General features: G+C 41.0%; 1 protein-coding gene across 1 annotated transcript in view; it reads right to left on the minus strand.

Moving 5' to 3' along the window:
- YES1 (YES proto-oncogene 1, Src family tyrosine kinase) overlaps positions 1–408 on the minus strand; it is an 82,335-nt gene extending 81,927 nt beyond the window's left edge. The window contains exon 1 of the mRNA XM_006151611.3: positions 263–408. The gene's annotated coding sequence lies outside the window, so the exon portion shown is untranslated. The remainder of the gene's footprint in view (positions 1–262) is intronic.
- Positions 409–22,511: the final 22,103 nt, after the last annotated feature.

The raw sequence follows: 22,511 nt of genomic DNA on the forward strand, positions 1-22,511 counted from the left end.
GGCGGACTCCGGGGCGGCGCGAGCTGAGGGGGCGTGAGGAGGAGGCGCTTCTGCACCCGCCGAGTAGGCCCGCAGCCCCCTGCCCGCCCCGGAGGGAGTGAACGCGGCGCGCCGCGCCCGCCCCTCCGCCAAGCTCCTGTTTCGCGTCGCCCCGCTGGCCGGGGTTCTGGGCTTTGCTTTCGGGGAACACTGGGCTGAGTTTTTCGGTTGGCTGCTGAGTACTATGCTTCCGCACCCTTTACCGTTGGTAGTAAAATCTCACCCCACTGCGTGAGCCCGGGGTCCGTTACGCCCTTATCACCACCTTGGTCGAGGTCCAGAAACCTTCGCCTCTGGGCTCCTTCCGAGGCAAGGATCCTGTCCCTGCCTCAGGAGCTTCCTGTTGACTGTAGGTCGAACCAGCCTTGCCGGGAGGGAAGCCGAAGCTGAGTCCTGTTGGCGACTCTCCCAGTAATGGTGGCTTTGCTTATCTTGGGACAGCGTGTTCACTGGCACCGTCCCAGGGAAGGACCCGAGATGGTATGATCATCCTGCTTTGACAGCTGTGGAAATTGAGACCACAACCCCGAAAAGGGAGCAGCCACAAAATAGCTGTTTCTGTCAGCTTTCCTGTTTGCCATACAGCCAGTCCCTGAAGGAGAAGGTCCAGAAAACTGGGTAAAGATGAGGGTTAGTCAAGGTCTGAACGGGCTGAACCTCGAGGACCTTGTCACTTAAGTCACTGAAGTCACTTAAGCCCTGCCACCCTCTCAGAGTGACTTCCCGTTTATATTTCCTCTTTGGTGAGGTTATCAGAATTATTAATGTGGTATTGTTGGTTTCTGTTGTCTGTGGTTTGTAGTGAATTTCAGAATCATGTTCAACACACGAAACAGAATCTTGACAGTATTCTAGGAACTTAAGGAAATGCATATGAGGGTTTGAATTTTTTTTTCTCTTCACTCACTAGATGAACTAAAGCTAGGCGTAGGCATTCACACTAACAAAAAGGTACACATACTGTGGAGCAGTGCTTTATTTTAGTTACCTACTACAACTTCATCTGCCATTGACTGGGCATTAAAATTTTCATATAGAGGGCCAGCAGGTGGCGTGCGGCTGAGGTGCTGGATCCTACATGGCTGGCTAGCAGTTCAAGTCCCAGACTCGAGCTTGAAAATCACCCCTACCTGAGCTTGGATCTCTACAAAGAGATGAGAGAAGAGATTGCAGCGTGGCCACGTGGAAGAGGTGATGTCTCACTTTCTTTCTCACTCTCTCACTGGCAAGCACACACACCATATAACAAAAACTTTTTAATAAATTTCTTTTCTTGTAGATTTATGTTCAGCTTTTTAAAAAACTAAAATATAAGTTCCTTGAGCTGTTGTCTTTCTAAACTTCTAACTAAATAAAGGAGATACTATTTTCCCTAAACTTTCAGTCTCAAAAAACTAACTCTAAAATACTGGCTTACTCCAGTTTAAGGGGTGAGGTGGCTTTGAATATGTTCTATATAGAGGTTTTTTGGTTTTTTTTGTTTTTTGTTTTTTGTTTTTTTTGGAGAGGTTTTTGCTATAGGGCACCTGCACTGGCCAGAAAGACAGAGAGACAGAGAGACAGTGAGAAATCACTCCCTCCCAACCCCCCACCCCACTGCCAGAGTGGATGGCCAGGTGGCAATCCCTTCCCCTCTATTCTCCTTTCTGAATCTTGGGCACGCACATGTGCCCGCGTGAGTTTAAGCCACGGGATCCAGGACTTGAACCACAGACGCTACATGGGAGTCCAGCGACATATAGCCATTATGCCAACTGCTGGTCCCTGTTCTATATAGAGTTTTAAAGGTGTGGAGAGGTGTCAGTTTTGCCTGCAAATTTTGGGTTATAGCAACGTACTAATGTTTTTTCTAATTACTTCATTCCCTGTTTTAGAGTATTCATTGTCCATGCTGAGCTTCCATCTGTAAATAACCTGGAAAATTTTTGACCTTACGCTTAATGGCTCACTTCCAGGAATATTTAAAACTTTTGTATATGTTTATTTACTTATTTAATTCCATTTGCTATTATTATTACTACTATTATTATTAAATTTAACCAGAGAGAGTCAGAAAGAGAAAGGGAAAGCAAGAAAACCAGACGCCAGGTCCAGGATTCTAACCTCAGTTAACCATGTTGGGAATCCAGCACCCTTAACTACCACCCCTCCTGCCAGTCCCAAACTTCTTTATTTTTAATGCGTGAGAGAGAATCTGTGAATTCTCACTAAGTTTGTTATAACCAAAACTGCTTTAAACTGAAACTCTATTTACTCTCGAAATGGGCAAATGAAGACATTTACTCCTATGTTTATCCCTTGTATAGTGTTGAGTTAGTTTCTTTGCAGTCTTCAAGAAGTTCATGGAAAATGAGTATTATGAAAAATTATGTCTGAGTTTCCATTTTTTACTTCAAAAATAAGCTCATACGTTAATTTCATTTTTCCATAAACTTTTGAGGCCCCCCCCTCCCATGTATATGTTTGTTAGGAAGTGATAAGGGACATAAATCTTGAAGCCCTTGGGGATGTCTGCATGAAAAAAGCTAGGAGAAAGCTTTAAAAAATATGATCTCCATAAATTAATAAATACATCTACAAGTAAATTTATAGTTTATTAATAAATTCAAATAAGTGATTTCATGTATTTGAGCTTATTAATCCTTGAAATTATTTGACTGGAAATTTGAAAAGATTGTAAGTAGAGCTGGGGTCTACTCACACTTACCTTAGAACCTGTGATTCTGCCAAGCAATGGGTTTATCTAGTATAAACCTCTTCTACCTGCTCTCAGTGATATGCTGTTACTGCTGCCGCTTCCATCACTGGGGCTGTGAGGATGATTTTCTCTTCCTGGTCACAGCACAAATCCATTGTGTATTCACTGCTTCTGTTCTTGAATAACCATCCCCACCACCTACTTCTTTCAGAAAGCCTTCTACCCTTCTGGGACCAGCAGATGGCATAATGGTTATGTCACTGGACTCCCACATAGTTGACCACGGTTTCAGTCCCAGACTCAGCAGCTTAAAACACATGCTGGCTGCATGTGTGTGCCTGCCCAAAATCCTAAGTGAGGAGTGATTTCTCACTTTTTGTCTCTCCGATAGGCACACGCACCTTATACCAAAAATCTCTAAAAAAAGAAAGGAAAGAAAGCCTTCCACCATTCAAAAACTGGCTTTCAGGTCTTCTTGGTCACTGAAGTTCTCTGCACCATGTTGGCCCTGCCTCCTCTACCTGGCCAAGACTGCCTATAGGTCCAATTAGGAAGACCATGAGCATCCCTCCCCACCAACCCAAGCAAAGGTTTGGAGGATTCGGCAAAAGGAAGATACTTCTTTTTGAGTGCTAGGCTCATTTCGCCAAGCGCAGTGAAGACGAACAATAACCCATGCGTTTCTCCATGGTTCTGAAGTCTTCATTGCTTCAAGGACTGGGGCTTGTATATTGTAGTTTTAACTTCCCTGAACTGGGCAAGGACAATCTAAGAGAACTAAATCAGTTATTTTATGAGGATATGTCCTGTAGTGAATAGATGTCACAAGTAGCAGTCCATTTTGATGAACTTCAGCATATCTACCCCATCATGCTCTCTTTTGCTGCTTTCTCTAATTTTAACTCCTTGGCTACCTGCTCGACAGTCGTAGAATTTTATCCTCTGCCTACTGAGTCTCTGCAGCTCTTTTTTTAATTATTTTATTTTATTTTTTATTTATTTTTATTATTTTTTTTAGTTTCTGTCTTCCATGAGCAAGACAGACAGCAACCCCAACAGAGTCCTCCCACCACCATCTACCCCAAACTTCAGCCAGTTTGGGATCATGGGCTTTATAAGCCTGACATATTCAGGGAGGTCTCTGGACATAAACCTGAACCCTTCCCATGCATGTCAGCCTCACAGAGCATTGTGCCCCTACCCAGCCCCTGGTTGGCAGGTGTGTTTGTGTCATCTCTTGGTTTATTTTTCTGACTTCAGTTATTTCTAGGTTTCTTACAGTTTGGTTCTAGGCCCATTGTATCTACCAGAATCCATAGTTTCAGGTCTAGCTCGTGGTATCTACTGTCTGTTCCCAGGAAGCTTTACCCATAGCTTCAAACTTTCATGTCCTCAAACTGATGTCTTACCCTGTTTCAACAATTGTTTTTTTTTTTTTCCCCGAGTTTCTAAACTAGATGGTCACTAGGCTTACGAGCCCTTTGCTGATCAGAATACAGTATGTAGTGTATGCCTGTTGAGGATGTCTTTTTAACTCTCTCTTGTCGGAGAATTAATTTTCTACTAATAACTAGAGTGTAGGTCCACAGTCTATTACTGGTTTTTCTTTTTTTTGGAGAGGTTTTTGCTATAGGGTGCGTGCGCTTGCCGGACAGAGAGAGACAAAAAGACGGAAAGCGAGAAATCACCCCCCAGGAGGGATGGCCACACCACAGTCCCTTCTCCATTCTCCTCTTGGGATCTTGGGCACACACGTGCACACGCCCCGGCGTGACTTTTAAGCCACCGGGTCCAGGACGAGAACCACGGTCGACTACGTGGGAGTCCAGCAGCATAGCCATTACACTAACTGCTGGTCCCCATATTACTGGTTTTTCTTTGGTGGGGAGGGGAAGAGGTTTTTGCTATAGGGTGTGTGCATTCACCAGAATGACTGAGAGGGACAGAGAGACAGAAAGTGAGAAATCACCCCCTGGGGGATGACCACACCGCAATCCCTTCTCCTCCATTCTCTCTCTTGGGATCTTGGTCACATGCATATGTGCCCGGCATGATTTAAGCCACTGGGTATGGGACTTGAACTGCGGTTGACTACATGGGAGTCCAGTGACATAGCCCTTACACCAACTGCTGGTCCCTCACAGTCTGATTACTGTTAATGCCAGGCTTCAGCCTAGAACATTTTGAATTTTGAGTAAATGACATAATTATGACTCAGTTATAGATTATTCATGACAGCAGTAGTGGAGTTGAGAGTCAGATGACTGAAGTGTGTGTCCAGGGACAGGGTAATCCAGTAACAGTAGGCAGCCATTCTCCAGTGCTGATGGTGCCTGAATCCTCACAGACCATCCCCGTGCAAAACCTGAACTCTGCCTTGCCTTCTTGCTTCCTGCCTGAATCTGTTCCTCTATTTTTCCTATGAGTCTCAGAACTTCCTTTAATAAATTCCCTTTCTGCTTAAATTAAACAGGGACCACTACTGTTCTTTACAAGTAAGGACCATTACCTAATCTGTGGTACCTACTTGTACTGTGAAGAGTGGACTTAGATTTTGAGAGGGCAGCACCTTCTGCCAAGTTTAGAATGGAGGATAGGGTGGGGGAGTTGATTTTCAGAGAGAAGATGAAGCTGATGTACACCCAGAAGTGGCAGTAAGGGATTGTAGGACCACAGTGCTGAAGCTCACGTGCCTACTGCCACCTGTAAGACCTCAAACCCTGAACAGAGCCAGCAAGTCAGTCCCCCCTGCCTGCCTATGGCAGGGGCTTTTAGATCATGGCATAGCGTACTGAGTATTAACTTCATCTTCCGAATCCTTCCTCACACTTCAGTTCAGGCAGCATCCATCCTGATATTGGAATTCAAATCTGTGTTGAAAACCACTTGATTCTCTGCCCTATAGACTTGTAATTTTTTCCTGCGATCTTTCTTTGCACTCTTGTCATTACCAAGTCATTTGGCTTGTGCTTTTCACATATAGTACTAAGCTGATACATAGTCATAATATGTCAATGTAGCTGACATTGAGTTTAAACACCACTAAAATTGCTACCAGATTGCTACTTCCTGGAAATCTTTACAAATGGGTTATGGAAAGTAGAGCATAACTTTGCTTGAAGGCAAGAGATTAAAACTACAATGTTTACCTGCATGGAATGTTTAGATAAGAAACGTTATAAAGTTAACTGACCTCAGATCATGAAACAAGATTGACACTTTATTATTAGATGTTTTGCAAGGATAACATGTGGCTTTTTAAAAATGCATTTAGAATAAATCCATGGTTTTAAAACCTTGCTTTAATTTCATTTCTAAAGCTAAACCTTTTGCATTTTTAGTTGTATAGATCATACTTCTTACATTTGCATCTGAGCAGATTTGAAAATCTGACTTGTCAGATCTGATTATGTGATGTAAAACTTCAATGCACTTAATCCTTTAGCAAAATATATTTACTCTTCTTTGACTAATATATGAATAGGGATTTCGATTGCTAAACATAGCACTTAAAGTTTTCTTCTTGCTAAGGGAATCCTACATGCAATGCATATTTAACATGAGACCCATGTGTTTTAGGTCATGAATGAATTAATCAGATAGACAATGCAGATACTACACAAATACAGCAAAAACTATGGTTCTCTTTTATCTAGCCCTTACCATATGCCAGGTGCTTTACCTACATTGTTCACTGAATCCTCATGATAACCCTGGAGGTTGGTAGCATTATCCTTATTAACAGTCTGAACCCCTCAGGCTTAGAGGAGTTAAGCAACACATAACTAAGAAGAAGAAATGCTCCAAACCTGTTGTACTGAAAGTCACTGTGATTACAGAAAAGAAATTATTTCCAAATGTTATTTCAATGACCATGTAAAAAACAGCTTTTATTTATCCAAAATCTGGAATAATAAACATGGGTAAATTTCCTTTATAACTAGGATGTGAGATTCTGTAGATTCATAGAGAATTCTTTATATTACAATCTCATGTCCCTAAGAAAAGGTTGGGGTAAACTTAGAAAGATGTATAAAATTAACCAGGCACATCAGCATGAACCTGTACTCTCACCTACTGGGGAGGCTGAGAATCGTGAATTCATAGGCCAGCTTGGCAACTTAGCAAGACCCTGTATGGGGGAAAAAAAAGTGTTTTAGATACAGTTTGAAAAATAAATTCAAGGGACCAGCAGTTGGCGTAATGGCTATGTTGCTGGACTCCCATGTAGTCGACTGCGGTTTGAGTCCTGGACCTGGTGGGTTAAACTCACGCCCCCATGCACCCAAGATCCCTAGAGGAGAATGGAGGAGAAGGGATTGCGGTGTGGTCATCCCCCAGGGCGTGATTTCTCACTTTCTGTCTCTCTATCTCTGTCTTTCTGGTGAGCGCATATGCCCTATAGCAAAAACCTCTCCAATAAATAAATAAATAAATAAATTCCAATCTCATTTTGTATATTGTAATATACAGTGAATGAATGTAAATAAATAAATTTAAAATAAAATAAATACAATTATAAACAGCATATCTTAAGACTCCTGGAGATTAAACTTTTGCAGATATTAAGATAAACTTCCAGGACCAGCAGATGGCGTAATGGCTATGTTGCGGACTCCCATATAGTTGACAGTGGTTCGAGTCCCAGACCCGGTGGCTTAAACTCACTCTGGGCATATGTGCATGTGTGCCCAAGATCCCAAGAGGAGAATGGAGGAGAAGGGATTGTGGCATTGCTTTCCCCCTAGAGGGTGATTTCTCGCTTTTCTGTCTCCCTGTCTCTCTCTGTCTTTCTGGCGAGCGCATGCACCATATAGCAAAAACCTTTCCAAAATAAGATAAACTTCCATTGACACCTTCCTAAAACTAGTCTTCAAACAAGGAAACAAATATACCTAAACTGCTTATGCATATAGCATTAATAATTATTAAATATAAAACATCTGAGTTAGGTCAGTGTTAAGGTATACACTTCAAACTGCCAAGTCTAGGTAACTATAGTTAAGCCTTCCATAGTAACAGTAACTCAGTGATAAGAGTTGGTAACAGTAAGAATAGCCCATTACTAGGTAAGGTTGTGTAATACTTTTTAAATGAGCTTATTCATCATTCATGAAACATAGAGTATCTCTTCATAAATTCTCTATTTTTGGTCTATATTACATTAAAAGAGATCCTTCAACCTTATTAACTTGGAGAAACTAAATAAATGGCAGGAGATGTTTTATCAAAATCCCAGGAGTGCAAATATAAACATTTTCAAACACCTTATTAGGATTTATTTTCAGAGAAAAAGGAATCAATATCCTACCAATTTTTATGTTGAAATACATTGTTTTCTTTTGGAAATTTTCATTAAAGACTTTTTTAAAAAAAAACTTAAAACAAGATTTTAGTTTATACCTAATATGATTTAAAATTTTTTGTTTTATTTAAAAGAAGTAGCCACTATTTTGAAAAATTATATTCTAACTTTATTACCTATTTTTTATTTCTTTAGAGTATATTAATCTATAGCAATTTCAAATTATTTGAGCCCTGAGTTCTGATCATTATTATGAATCTGATTGTCAATACCCATTGTTATATGGGTATATGTTCTTATGAATACCTGGAACAATGTTTATTAAAGAATCAGCATTCGTGTTCTGATGATTTAAAGTATATACAATGACTCTCACAATTTAGAGAATGCCATTTAAATAATCCAAATGTTACTAACGTTAAAGTAAAGGTTTTTCTTTTGGAGACCTGGAAATTTTGGCATAAACTATAAAATGGACACTCATGCTCATTTATGTAAAATTCCAATAAGTTAAAATAGAAACAAAGCAAGAGACCAAGAAATGAATGTTTTGCAAATCACAGGCTGGAAAATTTGCTTTATGTTATGGTAAGAGTATTTTAAAATTCATTTGAGCTCCTGTTCAGGAAAATATTAGGTTTTCCTTAAACCTCTTAAGGACCCATTGTCCGGTTGTGGATTTTATTTGAAAACCTTGAAATAGAAAAAAAAAAAATCCCCTCTTTTATAAAAGGCTCCCAAATAAACAACAACTTTAAGCTTTTCTCTGAAGTCTCACATATTCTCTATAAAAATTACTAGTCTCATTTCCTTTGAGATAATGTACTGTACATCCAAAGAACAAAACATTTCCTGAGTCTGTTTAGAATACTGTATGTAGGACCTAAGTGCTTGCTATGTACCCACAAGAATCTGTAGAGATATGAGAAAAACAAAGAGAATACAAACATTTAAATAAAATCTTTAGATGGCTAACTCTCCAGAATTATGCAAAATCTTAGCAAGTATCTGATCATTTACAGATTATATATACACATTAATTAAGGCTTATTTGTGATAATCACCTTAAATACCCATGTAAAGCAAAGAGTATACAAAGATCTTTGGACTATGGATAAATGATGAATTTTGTTTGCATTGCTAGTGGGGTACAGGTTTTTTTGGGGGGGTATGATGAAAATATTCTAAAATTAGATAGCAGTAATGGTTGCACAACTTTGTGAATATACTAAAAACCACTGCACTGTATACTTTAAAGAGTGAATTTTACAGTAAGTAAATTATATCTCGATTTTTAAAAATTGTGGTCCCAGGGCCGGCTTCATGGTGTAGTAGTTAAATGCTATACATAGAAACTTGGATTCCACATGGCCTACCACAGTTTGATTCCCAGCCCTCGTGGCTTGAGAAACATGGGTATGTATGTGCATGCATGCATGCCCAAAATCCTGATGGGTTGAACAAATAGAGGGAAAAAGGATTGCCATGTGACCATTCTCCATTGGGAGAGGGGGTTCTCTCTCTTTCTGTCTCTCGGGAGAACATATGCCCACTAGCAAAATAATAAGATAGATAGTGGTCCCAGGATTTTACACTCTTTTATACCCATGCAATCTTAAACAAATACATTTCTCAATTTTGTAGAACTTCAGTTTTATCTACTGTAGAGTGAAGAGACTATTACATCAATTTCTTTCTTTCTTTTTTTGAGAGGTTTTTGCTATAGGGCGTGTGTGCTCCCCAGAAAGACAGAGAGAGACAGAGAGACAGAAAGCAAGAAATCACCCCCCAGGGAGGACAGCCATACCGCAATCCCTTCTCCATTCTCCTCTCGGGATCTTGGGCACGCACGCACATGTGCCCGGTGTAAGTTTAAGGCACCAGGTTCAGGACTCGAACTGCAGTCGACTACATGGAGTCCAGCGACATAGCCATTATGCTAACTGCTGGTCCCAGATCAAATTCTTTTTCAACTGTGGGTCGCAAGCAATTTTTTGGTGTGAGTGGCAAAATCAATTTAGTGGCTGGCAACTAGCATTTTAAAAAACTGAAATAAACGTCAGAGTGTACATACTGTTATTTTTGAAAATGATTTCTTATTGTATGTGTATATAGCGAGTCATAATATAAAATATATTTTTTCACTATGGGTTGCAGTTGAAAAGTTTGAAACCTACTGTATTAGCTGATTTCTAATATCCCTCCTATAAAATTCAGTCAATTTGCAATGTTCAATTTAGTAGCAGCAAAATCTCCATTGATCTTGCAATATTTGCAGATGACATTCTTTGAACACTTACCCTGTGTCAGACACTGTTCTGAACTCTATGTTTACTCTCAGTACACTATGAACCAATACAACTATAATCTTTCCCATTGTATAGACAAGGGAAATGAGGGAAATAGAAGTTAATAACTGAGACAAAAATCAGACAGCTGCAGTGGCGAAGCTGGAAATTAAGCCCAAATCATTTAATTGTAAAGCCAGTACTCTTAACCACTCTGCCAACTTATTTAAAATCCTGGCAATACAATTTTTAAAAGTTTTAAATTAACTTGCAATCTTTTAGCCTTGCTCCACTTACAAATATTGTAACGTTATATCTTTTTAGTTATGGATATTGTTAAAAGAATAGGAAGTGTTTTCTGGACATGAAATAAGCCACAGTAAAGCATTAAAGGGCATAGGGGAGATACAGTCATCAAATCATTTCAGACTGTCAGTTCTCATACTAATGTTCCCTGTAGAGCTTAAGGTTTTGGCTGAATAGCAATAACTTTTCACTTAAGAAAGAGAGAAAGACAGCCCAGCTGGATGGCACAAGCAGTAATGGCACTGCTTTGTGATGCCAGAAGCCATATGGGAAGACTCCAGGTTCAGCCCCCAGGTTTACCTGAACATGCCAGCTTTGCTCATGGGCAGGTTGCATGCATGATCCTGACTGGCTGCAGGGCTGGGAGCAAGATTGCAAAATGGATTCCCTGTTGAGAGGATTCCATATCTCTCTCCCCTTCCCTTGCTCTCTCAGAAAATAAATATGTAAATATATTTTTAAAAAAGTCTATAGAGCTAGGTGGTAATACAGCAGTAAAACATGATGCTCTGTGAGATAAGTTCCTTATAGGAAAGTTCTCGGTTCAAGTCTAGAGACCTCTCTGAGTACGCCAGGCACATGCTTCCCTGTGATCCTGGGCTGCTGCAGGCTGAATTATGGTGTAAAAGCCTTGTTGAGGATGGTGTCACTCTTCCTTTTTCTTTGTCTGTCTCTGTCACTCATGGAAGAAATAAGTCAACTGATTTAAAAAAAAGTCTCTATTAAAGAGACTCATCCTTTAAAAGAAAATCCCTATAATCTTTTCTATTAATACAGAGTCCTTCAACTTTAGTCAAATGTGTCCAGTTTTCCCCTCAGGTCAGAATTTTTCTAATTTGTTTCTAAGGAAGGCAGATGATAACAGGGTGGTTGGGAAATGAGAAACAGAATTTAGATGAATGACTGAAGTCACGAGATTAAAAAAAAAACAAACACAAATACCATCTCAACCTTGCTATCCTCTTTTAGCTGTGTTCATTGGCACACACATGCTCACTCTTGTAATAATTCAGCCAACAAAAAGTTTTGATGAGATTTCTGTCTCTCAAGGAGGCAATTTTTTGGCAATGAAAATGGGAAGCTAGGGCCAGCAGGTGGAGTGGAGGTAAGGGACTAGGTCCCATATGAGCAGCTTCGTGGTTTGAGTCCTGGACCTGGCTTCTTGAGAATCATGGTGGGCATGTGTTTATGCATGCCAAAAATCCTAAAAGGAAATTAGAGGAGAAGGGATTATGGTGTGGCTATCTCTCCCCAGGGGGATGATTTCTCACTTTCTCTTTTTCTGCTTCTCTCTGGCAAGCACATGTGCCCTAGGGCAAAAACCTAAAAACAGTAATAATAATCATTGTTCTTCCATTATAGGGTTATTATTTTGAGAATTAAAAGCATAAAGGACTTAGCACAGTACATGACATATAATCAAATAATAAGTGATAACTACTGATTAATAAAAAGATTAATACGAATTTAATGAATGTGGCATACCACTACTTTGATTTTATCACATAAATACTCTGTTGAAATGTGTAGTTATGTCTTTAAACACTAAAATGAAATAATGCTACCCTTCCATGGCAGGGACAATTAATTTGCATTTTTAGTTTCAATCCTAGGATAGTACCTGGTACATAGTAAGCATGTGATAAAATTATAGGACTACTTAGTATTGCTGTGCCAGAGAAAAACATAATGTAGGTTATTTGAATTCTTTTTTTTTTTTTAAAAGAGGCATTTTTTCTATAGGGCACTTGTGCTTACCAGAAAGACAGAGACAGAAAGCAAGAAATCACCCCCTAAGAGGATAGCCATGGTGCAATCCCTTCTCCATTCTCCTTTCAGGATCTTGGGCATGCATGGACATGTTCACAGCATGAGTTTAAGCCATCAGGTACAGGACTCGAACCAAGGCCAGCTATGTAGGAGTCTAGCTCCAGTGATGTAACCTTAACGCATGCCACCAGATGGTTCACAGTATTTGAGTTCTTTAGACATAGGGGTCAGATGGTGATGCAATGCTAAACACAACACTCTGTGAGCCTGACACATGGGAGGATTCCAGATTCATGTTCAGAGGCCTCCCTGAGTACTCTGTGCACATATAGTTGCCCATGATCCAGGGGGTTGAGGCTGAGGTTGGATCATGGCATTGAGACCCTGTTGGGATACTATCTTTCTGTTTCTCTGTTTGTGTCTCTCTTACTTATGAAAAAAAAAAAAAAAGAAAAAAGAAACTTGGGAACCAGCAGTTAGTGTAATGGCTATGTCGCTGGACTCCCACGTAGTCAAACGGGTTTGTGTCCCAGACCCGGTGGCTTAAAACTCACGCTGGGCACATGTGCATGCGTGCCCAAGATCCCGAGAGGAGGATGGAGGAGAAGGGATTGCGGCATGACCATCCCCCCCTGGGGGATGATTTCTCGCTTTCTGTCTCTCTGTCTCTTTCTGTCTGTCTGGCAAGCACACGCGCCCTATAGCAAAAACCCAAAAAAAAAAAAAAAAAAAAAAAGAAAAAGAAACTTAAAAGAATTGTATAACCCTGTAAAAACTTTTATATATTTTTAATATACAAAAAATATATATTTTTTATTATTTTTTTTGAAGAGGTTTTTCCTATAGGGCACATGTGCTTGCTAGAAAGACAGAGAGAGACATAGAGACAGAAAGTGAGAAATCATCCCCCTCCGTTCTCCTCTCAGGATCTTGGGCACATACGCACACACAGCCGGCATGAGTTTAATCTCCCAGGTCTGGGGCTCAAACCGCAGACTACGTGGAAGTCTAGCGACATAGCCATTATATTATCTGCTGGTCCCATATACAAAAAACATTTTTAACATACTAAAAATATATAAAACTTTCAGCATAACTAATTTTTTCTTATGCACAAGTGTGCATTTATATGAAATATATGGAGGATTTATAATAGCAGAAGTTACATATTTTCATTTCCTTAATATTTGTAAATTATGTTGCCTTTGAACCTTTCGTTCTAAAACTATTTCCATGAACAATTAAAAATGACATGAAAATTTAATCACTTTAATCAGTAAAACATGTAGTTTGCATCATAACATCTTTAAATCTTAGTGGTATAATGATAATATCTTTTTTTTTTTTTTAGAGTGGTTTTTGCTATAGGGAATGTGCGCTTGTCAGAAAGACAGAGAGACAGAAAGCGAGAAATCACCCCCTAGGGAGGATGGCCACTCCACAATCTCTTCTCCATTCTCCTCTCGGGATCTTGGGCATGAACGCACACACACACACACACACACCCAGCATGAGACGCACACACACACACCCAGCATGAGTTTAAGCCACTAGGTCCGGGACTCAAACCACGGTCAACTACATGGGAGTTCAGCGACATAGCCATTACACCAACTGCTGGTCCCCCTAATGATAGTATCTTATACTAATAATATTTTATACTTCCCGAATTATTTTAACATATTATCATGTTTAATCCTTACAACAGCCATGAAGGGTAGATCAATAGATGTCACTATCTCCATATTACGGGTGAGGAAACTGAAAAATGAGAAATGAAAACCAGTATGCTAATCACCAAGCATCACATTAATTACTGAGCTAGAAACTTTTAACTTAGTACCTTTCCAGTATACCAAGCTTCACTGGAATAAATTCCAAACTCCTAAAAGATATCATGAAGTCTTTAGTCAAGTACTTTTCTTCAAAATATGTAATTATTTGTGCACTATTTACCCCATGTTAAAAATCTCAAAATTTTATATCAATGAATACACAGTAGATCTTCTCTATACAAACCAACTGGTAGATGGTAATTGCAGTAACTAATTTTATCCTCCTGATTGGTATTAAGTTTCACTAAATAATATTGTACACTCCAGATGGTAGCCTTTTCATATTAAAAGTAAACTTGGGTTTCACACAATTACAGTTTTCTGTTATTATATTAATAACATTTTTACTATTGATAGAATACTATTCACTGTATTGTTTTAAGATCCACTAAAAAAAAGTTTTTTGTTTTTTGTTTTTTGTTTTTTTAAATAGGATCATGGCCTGCAATGGAAATATGAACAGTTTTGTGATTCCATGCAGGATTTCTATCTTTAACATCAATTTAAGATAAACTTATTTTTAATTGAAGTTATAATCCTGACAAGATGTTAAAATAATTAGAATTACCTCAAATCTACCATTTACAGAGTTTAGTTATTTTGTATCATTGTATAATTTTCCCCTACAATTTTATTCCTTAAGTCTCTAAAGGAGAGTAAATTCTAGCCAATTTTTAAAAGCCCAACTTGAATGGATTCTGGTAATTTTGAATTTAAAGATCATTACTTTTACTTCTTCTCACCTCCTCTTGTAATACCTAGAATAATGTCATATATGCAAAAGGTGCTTAATATATTATTATTTTTCCAGAGATTTTTTTTTTACTGTAGGGTACATGTGCTTGCTGGAGAGATAGAGAAAGAGAGAGATAGAAAGCAAGAAATCACCACCCAGGGGGATGACCCCGTCGCAGACCCTTCTCCATTCTCCTCTTGGGATTTTGAGCATGCACGCACATGCACCTGGTATGAGTCTCAAGCTGCCAGATCCAGTACTCAAATCATGATCGACCATCTGGAAGTCTAGCACCTTAACCACTACACCAACTGTTGGCCCCTTAATATATTCTTTAACAATACATACGTAAGTAAAATGAATTTGGAAGAGACCTGGGAAAGTCTGAGACAGCGGAATGAGAATTCTCTGTTAAAAAGAAGTAAAGATGAATAGATAACTCAGCCCCAGCATGTCAAAAATGAACATGCAGTGTAGCAACTGGGGAGAAGAAGCAGGGTATAGGGGAAAAGGAGACAGAGGCTGGCATAGAGACAGTCCAAGGAAATGAAGGCAATCTTCGACCATGAGACCAAAGACAAGGGGTGTTAGAGAAGGGAATGATGTCATCAGAACAACAATAGAGGAAGATGGTTTTGGCAACAGTCTTTGAATAAACTTTGAAGAAAAAAAATTAGAGAGAGGGGAAAAAGGAAACGGGAAAGGGAAGTCTGCTGAGGACTCAGCATGACATTTGGAGTGGGTGGGGAGCTTCCTGTAACAGCTTGATGTTTGGAACATCTGGTCACCTCTTATAATAGCCAGACCTTAGAAACTTTAGCTTTCTCCAGTGACCAGTCTAGAATGTATATGAATTCCATGGCTAAACAGTCATTGCTGGTAGACAGGAATAGCTAAAGAAGAAGAAGAAGAAAAAAATACAGATGGAAAACAAACTCTTTGTTTAACACTAGAAACACTCTACTAGTTTTTCAATGTAAATATTCATATTTTTAAACACATATGCTTAGTTAGGACCAGCAGACGGCATAATGGTTATGTCTCTGGATTCCCATGTAGTCCACTGTGATTTGAGTCCTGGACCTGGCAGCTTAAAACTCATGCTGGTCATGCACAGTGCCCAAAGTCCTGAGAGGAGAATGAAGGAGAAGGGATTGTGACATGGCCATCCTCCCTGGGAGGTGATTTCTCACCTTTTGTCTCTCTGGTGAGTATATACATCCTATAGCAAAACTCTTCCTTAAAAATAAGTAAATAGGGGCCAGCAAGTCATATGGTGATTAAGGTGCTGGATTCCCACATGGCCAACTGCAGTTTGAGTTTGGGATCTGGCAGCTTGCTTTCTCACTTGCCATCTCTCTGTCTTTCTGGTGAGCTCAGATGCTCCATAGTATAAACAAACAAACAAATAAATAAATAAATTTAAATAAACAATTCTTTATGAATAAATAAATATGCTTTATGTATTTTATTACTATTAGGTTTGTATTAAAATGTAAATTCATACAACAGTTAAGAAGACAGTAATTGTTTTTAGAGCTAATGCTTTCCACTACTCCTTTTCCTGTCACATTGTTTAATTTTTGAAAGATTACATACCAAGCTTAATTTCCAGTATTTACCAAAGTTTTCTGCAGCCCAATTGTGCCCTCTAGTGTTTCTTAGTACTTAGTGATGATTACTCTGGAGTTTTAAAAGTCAGAGATAGAAGTGAGTCTTCTGGAGTTGAGTGGCTAATAATAGTCTCTGCATTATCATCTCCCTCTAACCCCTGTTAGCTACCATTCTCTTTCTATGAATTTGACCATTCTAGACAGATAAGAGGGATTATGTAATCTTTGCTCTTGTGTGTCTGGTTCAAGATTCATTCATATTATATTAGGTGTCAAAATTTTCCTTTCTATTCATGACTGATGTTTCACTGTATGAATAGGCCAAATTTTGTTTATCCTCTTTAAGTGCTCATCTTTGACAATATTGCATTTATTTTGTTTAGTCAATCAATCATTAATATATATTTTGAGAGCTTTGTATGATCTATAGCACATCTTGTTTAGAGGAACAGAAAGCTATTTAAGACATGGTTATCTGTATCCTTTTAGCTTACACATGTGATAGTTCTACTTTTCGTTGTTGTCATTGTTTAAAGTTTGTCAGAGAGGGAACCAGCAGTTAGCGTAATGGCTATGTCGCTGGACTCCCACGTAGTTGACTGCGGTTTGTGTCCCGGACCCGGTGGCTTAAAACTCACGCCGGGCGCGTGGTCGTGCGTGCCCAGGATCCCGAGAGGAGAATGGAGGAGAAGGGATTGCGGCGTGACCATCCCCCCTGGGGGGTGATTTCTTGCTTTCTGTCTCTATGTCTCTCTCTGTCTGGCGAGCGCACGTGCCCTACAGTGAAAATCTCTCCAAAAAAAAAAAATCTCTCAAAAAAAAAAAAAAAGTTTGTCAGAGAGCACATGTATTCTCTGGGGTGAGAGAGAATGAGAAAGTCCCCCACCCCATGGGGTATGGTTACACCACAATCCCTTCTCCATTTCTTCTTTTGTGATTTTGGGCACGCGTGCACACTTACCTGGTATGTTTTTCAAGCTGCCTGGTCCAGGACTTGAACTGCACAGTTAGCTATGTAGGATCCAGCCACCTTAATCACTAGGCCACTGGCTAGCCTAATAGTTGTGCCTTTCATTAGAACTTCTTGCAAAGCTTCACTTTTCAAAGGAAGTTACTGTATTTCACTGTAATTAATAGTGCTCTGGAGAGAATAAACTACAGTATTTGGCCTCCAGTACATTTACATCATTTTCCTTTTCTGCCCTAATATCCTTCTTTTTTAAAAGCTTACTTCTTGGAGAGAGAGAAAGATAGAGAGAGAGAGAAAGAGGGGTGGGGGAGAGGGAAAGACCTACCCAAATGGGTCCCCATACTATTATCTACATCCAGGCCCAGCTGGCTTGGGTCACAGGCACATATGCACACACCTAGTCTGCCTAGGCAGATCTTGGACTGCCATCTAGGGCATTTTCAATGTGGTCCAGTTGTGTTACTGCTGTGCCACTGCCTAGCCCCTACTCTAATATCCTAAGAGGCTGCTTTTACAAAAGTTATCTTAAATATAGAAGTGCTGGGCCAGCCCATGGCCTGGTGGTTAAGGTGACTGGATCCCACATGGCCAACTATGTGGTTTAAGTTCTAAACCCTGTGGCTTGAGAAGCACCCTGGGTACATGTCCAAAATCCCCAACAGAGAGACAACTGGAGGAGAAGGGATTGCAGTATGATCATGCCCCATGGGGGTTGATTTCTTGCTTTCCCTCTCTCTCCCTGGCAAACAATGTTCCTTTTAGCAAACAAAAAATAATTAAAAAATAAAAAAGAGGTGTTCTACAGTGTTAGGCACTTTATCGTCAGATTCACCATGCTCCCCAAAATCTTTATTATGATTCTATTATTATGATTCTATTGCTAATAATATTACTAATCCTCATATAAGGTAACAGCTGCTAGGCACTGTTCTAAGAACTTGATGTATACACTACATGATGTTATTTCTTGAAATAGAAAACAGGGAAAAAAACAAGGCAGAAAGAGAAAAAAATTGTAACTCAAGATTTGAACATATCATGTTTCAAGTGCTTGTGGGGTAGCAGGTCTCTTATGGAAATGTGAATTTGAGTTGTATCTCAAGACCTCTTCTAGGGCTAGAGATAGACTCAGAATTCAATAAAAACAGCTGAAGCTGTGAAACAAATGAGAGTTCTAAGTGAGAGAGGGAATGTCAAGTCCACTTAGTCCAGCCCCAGCTGTGAGCTGAGCTGTAGGGATGAGCAGGAACTGGAAAAGCAGGAGAGGTCATCTAAGGTGGAGGAAATAAAGAGGGCATGAGGCCTCATGGTCTTTGGCAACCGTTGTTCTGCTATCTCAGTGGATCTGGGTATTCTAGGTGTGTCAGATAGGTGTAATCATACAGTCATTACCTTTCGTGTCTATCTTCTTAGGATGAATGGTTCTTAACCCTAGCCATGCAGCAAATTTACCTGTGGAACTTTGAAAGGCTACAAAAACCTAGGGTCTGTGGCTAGTGATTCTGACTTGTATGGTCCGAGGAAATGACCAAACATCTGTATTTTTAAGAAGGAAGTGAGGAGCCAGAAGGTGGCGTAGTGGTTAAGGCACTGGACTCCCATATGGTTGACCACTGTTCGAGCTCCCAGCAGCTTGAAAATCTTGCCAGGTGCATGTGTGTCCAAAATCTCAGGAGAATGGAGAAAGGATTATGGAGTGGCCATCTCCCTGGGACATGATTTCTTACTTTCTCTGTCACCATTTCTCTCTGGCAAGCACATGTGCCCTATGACAAAAACCTACACATACACACACACACACACACACACACACACACACACCCCAGAAGAAAAAAAAGCAAGTGAGATTATCTGTGGCAGAAGTAGAAGACTGGAGAAAGCATCATACAAGCTAAAGCAGGGAAGGCTGTGAGGGGAATGGTCACTGGTAAAGGAAAGTGCCTCTGAGCTTTATGAGCTATAGAGGGGTGAGGACCAGGGAGCAACCGCTGGGTCTAGCAAACAAGAATTTTGTTTTGTTTTGTTTTGTGATAGGGTGCATGTGCTCACCAGAGAGAGACAGAGGGAAAGTGATGAATCTTCCCCCGGGGGGCAGCCAAAACACAGTCCCATCTCCGTTCTCCTTCTGGGACTCTGGGCACACCCTGGACATGCTCCCTGTGTGATTTTCAAGCCCCCAACTCTGGGACTTGCACTGAGGTAGGCCAGGTGGAAGTCCAGCACCTTAACTACTATGCCACCTGGTAGCCCCAGCAAACAAGGTTCTATCAGAGCAGTTGCTTATTCAGAGGAATAACAGAAGAATCATGGCTGGACTGCAGTCCTCTGGGATGCTGAAAATTGGGATCAAAATGATGGGTAGAAAGGGAAGGATTAAAGAATGGATTGAGAGGGACCAGTGGATGGCGTAATGGTTACATCACTCAGGTCCCACTTGGTTGACTGAGGTTTGAGTCCTAGACCCAGAGGATTAAAAACTCATGCTGGGTGCATGTGTGTCCGTGTGCTCAAGATCTAAGATCCTGAGAGGAAAATGGATTGTGGAGTGGCCATCTCCCCTGAGTGTGGGAAGCTGCGCACCAGCGAGTCTGCTGAAGTTTCTCAGAGAGCAAACAATTACCATGATTGGTTCCCTTCCAAAAACCTGACCTTCGAAACCTTGCTCTGATTGGCCACTAGAATCCCTCAAATTTGCATATCCGGCACCTCATGATTGGTCCAAAAGCAACCAATCATAACCCACCGTTACTGAAACACCGCGCAGTCTCCAGACGACCCTGAAGATCCTGAAGAGCTGACACTGCATCGTCTCCAGACGACCTGGGAGACCCTGAAGAGCTGTAACACTACATCGTCTCCGGACGACCCTGAAGAGCTGTGATATCACGTCGTCTCCGTGCTGCTCACAGTAGACGACGCGACCCTTAAGAACTGTGACACTGCGTCGTCTCTGTGCTGTACCGTGCTGCCCACAATAAACAGACGACACTGTCATCTCCGTGCTGTAACACTATGCTACTTGCCCCGGCTCTCACTCCTTCACTCAGGAAACCCGTTCGGCTGTCCCCCCGGGTCGGGACACCTGAGGGGTGATTTCTTGCTTCCTGTTTCTCTGTCTCTCTCTTTCTCTCTGGTGAGCACATGTTCCTATAGGAAAAAATCTCTTAAAAAAAGAATGGATGAAGATACAGATAAACAGTAGAAGGGATGGAAATGGAGGGGCTTGGTGCCTGATAACTTCTATTTCTTTTTTTCTTCTTGAGTTAATTTCTTTCTTCAGAAAGAGAGAGAGAGAGAGAGAGAGAGAGAGTCATTGCCAACAGGATCTGATGCAGCAATCTGCCCCGTTTCAGACAGCCTCAAATCACAGGCATAAACCTAACATGTTCAAGGAGGTCTCAGAATACGAACCTGGAACCTTTCCAGGTGGGTCAGCCTCACAGAGCTGTGTTACCATGGCTCAGCGTTCTGGCCTCTGACAGCTGCTATTTCTAAGTCGAGCTGTTGACACAGCTCCACTAAGAACACAGGCTCTGGGGACCAGCAGTTGGCATAATGGCTATGTTGCTGGACTCCCACGTGGTTGACCATGGTTTGCATCCTGGACCTGGTGGCTTGAAACTCACGCCGGGCGCATGTGCATGCATGCCCAAGATCCAATGGAGGAGAAAGGATTGCAGCATAGCCATCCCCTCTGGGGGGTGATTTCTCGCTTTCTGTCTCTCTGTCTCTCTCTCTGTCTGTCTGGCGAGCACACGTGCCCTATAGCACAAAGAAAAACCTCTCCAAAAAAAAAAGAAAAAAACCCCAACCAACCAAACAAACAAAAACACAGGCTCTGGAGCCCAACTGCATAAGCTCAAATCCTACCCCTTTCCTTGAGCAGCTCTTTGCTCTCTGTGCTTCCCACTTGCCTCTGGATTTTCATTTTTCCTTGCCCTATAGGACTTCTGTAAAAATGAAAAAGAATCAGAACATATAATGTTTTCAGAACAGTTCCTGGCATTCAGTGAGGACTCAGTTTGAGTAAATAGTGATGGAGGCAAGGTTGGACTTGAGGGCTGTTCTTCCATAGGAATGAGAAAAGAATAGGAACCCCCAGAGCTGAAAAGGTGTTGCAGAGCAGGGTCAGTGGCCCAGCTAAAGCTGGAAACCATTCATTTTGTTGCAGAGCTGCCTAGTTACTATTTGATTTTGTTGGCAGGATTCAGCAGTGGGAAGAAGCAAAGATGAGGCATTATGAGAAGGTGGGCTAGAAAGGCCAGGGCCTGAGAGTTCCCAGTGCTTCTGTGGCTGTGGCTGAGTGGTTCGGCTTTGGTCCAGGTTGGGGCTGTCACCTGGAGGAGCAGGGAGGACCTCAGGTATCTGAACTCTGGCCAAGGTCCAAGGGAGGTTTAGTGGCTGTAAAGAGATGGAAATGCAACAGGAGAGAGTCATGGTAGAGAGAGTAAGTCACATGACAAGCACCGTGGAGGACCCTCGGTTTATTTCTGAGAATGTTGAACTTCTCTGAGGAGCCTGGTGGTTCTTCAGCGATGCCTCAATGACAATCCTTTCTGTCAGAGCAACTTTATTTCCATTTTTAAGACATGGGAGTGAGAACTGGAGGTACTGGAAGAGGATTTAATTTGTAAAATTTCCCTAGGGGAAAAAAACGGACGTTTTGTTGTTTGAAAACCGCGGTGAGATGAACTTGGGTTTGACAGTGAGGAGACGTGGGCTTTGACCCTGCCTCCATACGCACAGGGTGGTTTAGGATAGAGCACTTACCTTCTTTGTTTTGTCATTTGTAAGATGGGTGCGCTGAACGAAAAGCGAAGGCGCTAACATACCTCGGTACTGGCTCGCCGCCCAGGGTTGAATTTAGCGGTGCGCTGTGCAGAGCCTTTGGGAGTTTGAGGGCGCCACCTCGTGGTCCAAACGAATAGTGCTGTCAACTGGCTCCAGGAAG

The sequence above is a fragment of the Tupaia chinensis genome, unplaced genomic scaffold (genome assembly GCF_000334495.1).
Source record: "Tupaia chinensis unplaced genomic scaffold, TupChi_1.0 Scaffold000320_2, whole genome shotgun sequence".
Lineage (NCBI taxonomy): Eukaryota > Metazoa > Chordata > Mammalia > Scandentia > Tupaiidae > Tupaia > Tupaia belangeri.